The 7,283-nt window shown below is 33.4% G+C and overlaps 1 long non-coding RNA gene across 5 annotated transcripts; it reads left to right on the forward strand.

Annotated features, from left to right (window-relative positions):
* Nucleotides 1–509: 509 nt before the first annotated feature.
* On the forward strand, nucleotides 510–4,826 carry LOC149253186 (uncharacterized). 5 transcript variants are annotated; one of them, XR_016267064.1, is made up of 5 exons: nucleotides 510–710; nucleotides 839–899; nucleotides 986–1,065; nucleotides 4,156–4,278; nucleotides 4,744–4,826. It is a non-coding gene; the product is annotated as an uncharacterized LOC149253186 (long non-coding RNA). The 5 variants fall into 5 exon arrangements; XR_016267061.1 differs by lacking the exons at nucleotides 4,156–4,278; nucleotides 4,744–4,826 and adding an exon at nucleotides 1,880–2,028; XR_016267065.1 differs by lacking the exon at nucleotides 4,156–4,278 and having other exon boundaries at nucleotides 511–710.
* The last annotated feature ends 2,457 nt before the right edge of the window (nucleotides 4,827–7,283 follow it).

A 7,283-nucleotide genomic window follows, 5' to 3' on the forward strand; every position in this document is an offset into this window, starting at 1 on the left:
AGCTCTAAATACCTTAAACAATTTGATCTAGTAGATACCATTAAAATTCTTTCAAATTGTTCATGTATTGGTATTTAAACCATTTGATCTAGTGGATACCATTAAAATTCCTTCAATTCAATTCAATAATTTGTGTTCATGTGTTTTCTTACTTTCTTGTGGGTCTTATAATGCTCAATGTGAAAAAACTGAAGTGCATACATTATCCAACACTTATAAGATCACTTTGTTTTAATGATGACATTATTACAATTGTGTTTTAGTCTAATATAACTATTTAATATTTTTATTTTTATTTTTAAAATTAAAAATATAATTTTAATTAAAATTATATTTCTTTAATTATTTATATATATATATATATTTATTTTTAAATTTTGATTTAACCCAACACATGATTGAAAATTATATTTTTAACCATTTCGAACTGCATTTTGAAAATGGTTAAAAATAATCGTCCAACCAGTTTGCCATTGAACATCTTTACCGCATTTTAAAAATAGAAAAAACTAATCGTTCAACTATCGAACATTTTTTTTTCAAATTTGGAGGACGCCGTGGCCGGTTTCACAATAATATTCCACTGCAAAAAAAGGACATCGACTGTGTGGTACGGCAGTAGCGTGAAAAGCATGCCTGCAAGAAAGGACATCGACTGTGCGGTACGGCAGGAGCGTGAAAAGCACGCATGCAAGTTTTGACGGTGTTAGGTGCGTTAATGATAAAACCGATTAAACCCTAGCCTGATATTTTTTCGCTGTCACTGCCTTTTAATTTCATCTATTTTATCATTTGTCAATCTTATTTTTTCATTCGAATTCGCATAAAAACCTTTCAGCGTTCCTCTTCTGTAAACAATGGCACCATGGCTTTTTGTACCCGGGACCTCTGAGAATCAGGTAAGACACCACATAGTGTGTATTGTAGGACAATTAGGTGTTCTCTTGACCTTTTTCTCTGATAAATATTTGTTATCTCTGTACAGTTGGTGGAGGCAAAGATACTTGGAAATGGTACAGTACAGAGCAAAGTATGAACTGGGTAGAACTGAAAAGGAAAAAAATGGTATGTGTTTATCTACCCTTGTTTACATTTTTATCCAGATATTTAAAAAGAAGCCATTGAATGGTGCATAGAATTGGAAAGAAACCTATGGTTTATACAGCTACGTTTTCGTGTTCATATTTAGAGAGAATACAATGAATGGTCAAAAATATGGTCGATCGAACCTTTTGTCGAACCAACATGCTCTTGTGAAACCTCTGAAGAATCATTATCTCTGCAAAATCTATGTAATGCTAGTGTACATAAGTCAGCCATTGTGTGAGTCGTTGCCTTGCCTTGCCTTGGAAAGAGAAAGGCGCAGTGGGGGCCAGTTATTATGTTCCAAGGGAATAATCTAAGTACTCATTTTCATATGAACTAAACATATATTGGCATGCCTTAAGTGAATCATTATTGGCTTAGTCCATGACCATTGCCATTTACCTTCACATAAGGGATCATTCCTGTGATTTGCTTGGTGCTTGGTGAGCTACAGTCTGACTATCTTACTTCTAGCAAGCAGCTTCTATCTTCACATGCCTTCGTCATTATATTTTCAACATATAAAATTACACTAGGATAGCAGGACAGAGTTGCCATTAATCTAACCTGAACCTTAGCCACCTACCCACAAGCTTATTTATGCTGGTGCTTTATGTTCCATCGTCCACTAAAATCTGTGAATTTGCAACAAGGAGCTAAGGTAGCAAGGAGCTAAGGGAGTCCTCATCCGTTGTTTCCTTCCCGCTTCTGGGAGGCTACATGTCCTCTCAAAATGATCATTTTTTCCTGGCTGTTATATTGGAATAAAAATCTTACTTGGGAGGTTCTTCAGAGAAAAAATTGGCAGGGCCCGAGCAGATGTCCCATGTGCCTCAACGAAGCGGAATCAAATCTGCATATGTTCTTTCAATGCGCCTCGACCCTCAATATCTGGTATGATTTGTCTTTACAGTTTGGTTTTCCTTACATGATTTTTTCTTCTGTTCAGGATGCTTTTATATGGTGGAGTAGGCAATCCTCATCCTGGAGGTCGCTGTTTATTATATCCTGTTGGTTCATGTGGATCTGGCGAAATGCACATATCTTCCAAGGTTCAAGGGAACCCCTACATGCTATTCTTCAGAAGATCCTGGCTTTCCATGAATCTTCTCACCAAAATGTCCTCTCGCCAAATGTTCATGATACATGACTCTGCGGCTGCTTATTTTCTGGCATCGATGGATTTAGTCTTTTTGGATCTCCGTTAAAAGGAGAAGCTGTCGGATCCTTCTACATTATGTGGGCTGTTTCTTCCAGTTTTGTAATCTGTGGCAATCTTGGACAAGCGGGCTATATAGATGTGTTTTATGGGTTTTTCCTGGTTCAGTCACTGGTTGATTTGGACTATCTGTCTATTGTTATTCTGCAAATAGTGGGGGGCTTTATCTTATAGCTCATTCATTTGTCTAATGTTTTTCCTGTTTCAGTCACTGGTTGATTTGGACTATCTGTCTATTGTTATTCTGCAAATAGTGAGGGGCTTTATTTTATAGCTCATTCATCTGTCTTAGGTACTGAAGACCTTTTATATTTTCTTAATATAAATCTATACTGGTTTTTTCCTCTGAAAAAGTGGCCCAAAGAGAAATAACGCTCCTTTGTTTTTAATTCTCCAAGTCATGAGCTGTGGTTTCCGTTTAAATTCTAAGGTATTTTTCTCAAAATTTTCAAATCTACTTGGTGAATCTTACAATAAGGAAGACAAGGTCACATTTAAATAAACGGTAGTCTTTTAGAATGAAGCTCCCGAACACACATTTTACTGACTCAATCGCCCATTCCTAGCAGAATTTAGAGCTCCACATATTGGAAGAGGATTCAACAATTGATGATTGTGATCATTGATGTAGAACGTGGGGGAAATGATTTTACAGGCAATGTAGAGCCTGGAGCTTGGGGATGTCATATTACAAATTACAAGCAATCAGTTAGAAGAAGTGAAAACTTGGCCAGAAATCCAAGAAACTCACAAATACGCTATAATGTGCCCCAAAAAAAATAAAAATGGGTTGCTCCTCCTTATCAAGAAATCTTTCTCCCAGTCAGGTACACTTTGGATGAGATATAGCAGACATCTCCGTCCCAATCAGGCACACTTTGGATGAGATATAAGTGGAATTTCAAATGTCGGTCCAAAAGGTCCCATACTTTAAAGCATGCACAGTCAGTTCAATTTTAATAGTTTTTGCGAGGAGAAGCAATGTTTACCTCACTATTATAGCTGTGAGACCCTTGGTGCTGAGTGCTTTTTGTAAGAAGCATGTTTATGTTATTATTTGTTTCAAGTTTCATCTATCAAATCTGATTCATGCTCTTCTTTGTTCCAGTTTACTTCACACATCTCAATATAGTCACTGTTAAATATTATTGTGGATCAATTTTGGACTTCTATACGTATTCTTCACATGGACCTGTGTAAATATAAAGTTAAAACCCATTAGTCTGGATGCAGAAAAAGAGTATGATTTTGTATATAGCATTTTCAAAATTAATAGAACTTGAAAAAACATTTATATAAACTATTATTATTATTCATGAAGTAAATAAGAAAAGGAAGGCAGTTGGACTGCATTGTTAATTTGAGTATGAATGACTAATAAGAGAAACGAGGTATTCATAGGAATCTTGCCATTGAATCACTGATGTTTTTCTTTGAATTCCTACAGCATCAGCATATTTATCCAACAGAGAGTAGGGTTGTACTATTGACGAGTATAGTTGAACTAGTGACAAAATTTAGTTAATTAAATCATTCTTTGAATGTTAAGGGTTAAACAGAGATAGGTCTTGCTTGTGTCTCAATTGAAATGTCAAATTTAATATCACTTCTCAATTCAAATGTCAAATTTACTATCACTTCTTGGGGTGGAGTGAATATAGCTGCTTCGGGCAAACTTAGGTTAGAAAACGACCCACAATTTTGTAAATGGAAAGGAGATGGGTATAGTTAAAAGCCAATTATGAAAGGAAATTATCATTATTATTAGGAATGAAGTAAACTAGCTTATAAACAATAACAATAACAATGGTAAGTTTGGTTTCCCTCACATGTCTTTCTCTTTTGTTCAGGAAGCTTTTATTTGGTGGAGTAGTCAGTCCTCTTCGGCGAGATCGCTGTTCATTATTTCCTGCTGGTTCTTGTGGTTATGGCGAAATGCCCTTATCTTTCAACATTCCAAAGAACCCATTCAGGTTATTATTCAGAAGATTCTGGCCTTCCATGATTCCTATGCTCGGTAGACTATCTTTCAGCTCCATGTCTCCTTGTTGGGTTTTTCTGCTATGATGGCATCAGGCTATGTGTTTTATCCATTTGGCTGTTGGTGTAATGATCCCTCTGTTTCCTTCTCCTTTAAGGAGGCTATGTTCTGTAATCTGCTGCATTCTTAGTTATCTTGGGTCATATGTTCATTTAGCTGGACCTGTTAGTGGCTTTCAGGATCAATTTTTGGATTTTGTGGCTTTGGCATACGGCCATCCTCTGCAAATCTGTCGGGAGTTATGTTTTAGCTCTCCCTTTTGCCTTGTGTTCTGTTATATGTCTTTTTATATCTATATATAAAAATATGGTAGTTTTTTTTCCTCTGAAAAAAAAATAACATTGGTATATTTATGAATTATGAACTAACAAATTGTTTTTGTTTGCACAACATGCAGCACATAAAAAATGACAGGAGATGGTGGTTGTGAGAGTCCATTTCAATATTGAGCTTTGCTTGAAAGTTGAGAGGACGGCTATACCATTCCACTACCAGTTTTAGCGTTGAAACATCTCTAGTCTCAGATCCAGTGCAATTACCAGTTTTGATGTTGAAACATCTATAGTCTCAGATCCAATAGCAGTAGCAGCGCGACATCTTAAATAAAGAAAAACAGTACCAACGAATATCTATACCAACATAAGTAGTTTTAGTGTCAGATCTTTTAAGTAAAAGAAAACAGCACGAATGAATAATTCCAACATAACTAGTTTTAGTATTAGTTTTAGCTTTGAAACATTTAACAAGCAATGAGTTAGAAGAGAAAAAAACTTGGCCAGAAATCCAAGAAACTCACAGATTTCAAATATGGGTTCAAAAGGTCCCATCCTTTAAAGAGTGCACAGTCAGTTCAATTTTAATAGTTTTTGTGAACGAGGAAGAATGTTTACCTCACTATTAGAGCTGTGAGATCCGTAAGGTTGAGTATTTTTTGTACGAAGTACTTTTATGTTACTATTTGTTTAAGTTGCAACTATCAAATCTGATGCAGGTTCTTTGTTCTAGCTTACTTCACACATGGCAATATATTCACTGTTCAACATTATGGAGGATCAATTTTAGACTTCTATACGTATCCTTCACATGGACCTGTGTAAATATCAAGTTAAAACCCGTCAGTCTGAATGCAGGAAAGGGGTATGATTTTGGTATATAGCATTTCCAAAACTGGTTGAACTTGAAAAAGCCATTTACAGCTGGACTGCATTGTTAATTTGTGTACGAGTGACTAATAAGAGAAATGAGGTACTCAGGAATCTTGTCATTGAATTATTGATGTTTTTCTTTGAATCCAGCAGCATCAGGATATTTATTTAACAGAGATCAGGGTTGTAATATTGATGAATATAGTTTGATTAATGAAAAAATTTAGTTAATTCTACTATTTTTTGCTTAATCTTTTGAAGGTTAAAAAGAGATATGTATTGCTTGTGTTTCAATTGAAATCAGGGAAAATTTTAAGAATGGAAATTTATCTTAAAGTATAGAAGACTGGCTAATTTTACCCGTCCTTAATACCCTAAATGTAAAATATTTGATGATATCCTTGTAAAAATTTTCAAATTTCAAGTGATTTTATATATAGTACCTATAAAATGTTGTTGACATTTGAGGTAAAAAAAATTATATTATAAAATTTAGACTAATGTTTTTAAGAAAGATGGAAATTGGCTAATTATTTTTGGGGAATATCCATTGCAAATATTAGCCCTTAAAATTGATTGAAATGTCAAATTTAAAGTCACTTATTTAAATGGGGTGGAGTGGATATAGTAAGCTTCCGACAAACTTATGCTACAAAACTACACAATTTTGTTACTGGAAAGGAGAGGTATAGCTAAAAGCCAAATATGAAGAAAATTGTCATTATTAATAAGATTTAAGTAAACCCTTTCAAGCTTATAAACCATAACAATGATACATTTATAAATTATGAACTAGCAAACAGTTCTTGCATTTAATTAGGCAAATTCAGTTATTCCTTTAGTGGATATATTACTGTTATATTTTTATAAGAGTTGGAGTTTTTAGTATTTTGTTCTTAAAATAATAAAATAACTATATATTCTAGTGTTTTTTGGATTTCTATTATAATAGTAGGAATATCATGACTGATTTGTATATAACAAGATAAAAATAGATATGAATAGTAATTCTTCTTTAATAATGTTTTTATAATTGTTTTAACATCACAATGGTTTACATGTTCATTTATAAGGAATCCAGGAAAGTAGACAGAAATGGAATGTACAAGCATTCACTTGTCTTGTTGGTCTTTGTGTTTGGAATATTGATGTCATCTAAATTATTTGGCCTTATTTACCATCTTCTATGATACACAATGTCTTTCCAATTTCTCTACTTAAAAGATGTCCCATCAGAAATGAAAATATTAAAAGTGCTCCCAAATAAACAAGTATGATTAAAATGCAAAATGCAAAAGCTGTAGTGCACACCAATAAGCATATAAAAGATTTGACAATGATGGAATTCTTTCCACTTGAATATTTTTTAGCATTTATATACATGTGTTTTTTAATGATATAAATTTATTATTGTAAACTAAATTCAATGAATCTTGTTTTCAGTGGTACATAAATTATGAACTAGCAAACGGTTCTTGCATTCAATTAGGCAAATTCAATTATTCCCTTAGTGGATATATTGCTGTTATATTTTTATAAGAGTTGGAGTTTTTAGTATTTTGTTCTTAAAATAATAAAAGAGCTATATATTCAAGTTTTTTTTTGGATTTCTATTATAAATAGTAGGAATACAATGATTGATTTGTATATAACAAGAAAGAAATAGATATGAATACTAATTCTTCTTTAATAATGTTTTTATAATTGTTTTAACATCACAATGGTTTACATGTTCATTTATAAAGAATCCAGGAAAGTAGACATAAATGGAATGTACAAGCATTCACTTATC

Source organism: Pinus tabuliformis, chromosome 7, assembly GCF_031772625.1.
Source record: "Pinus tabuliformis cultivar Carrire ecotype Pingquan chromosome 7, CPIR1, whole genome shotgun sequence".
Lineage (NCBI taxonomy): Eukaryota > Viridiplantae > Streptophyta > Pinopsida > Pinales > Pinaceae > Pinus > Pinus tabuliformis.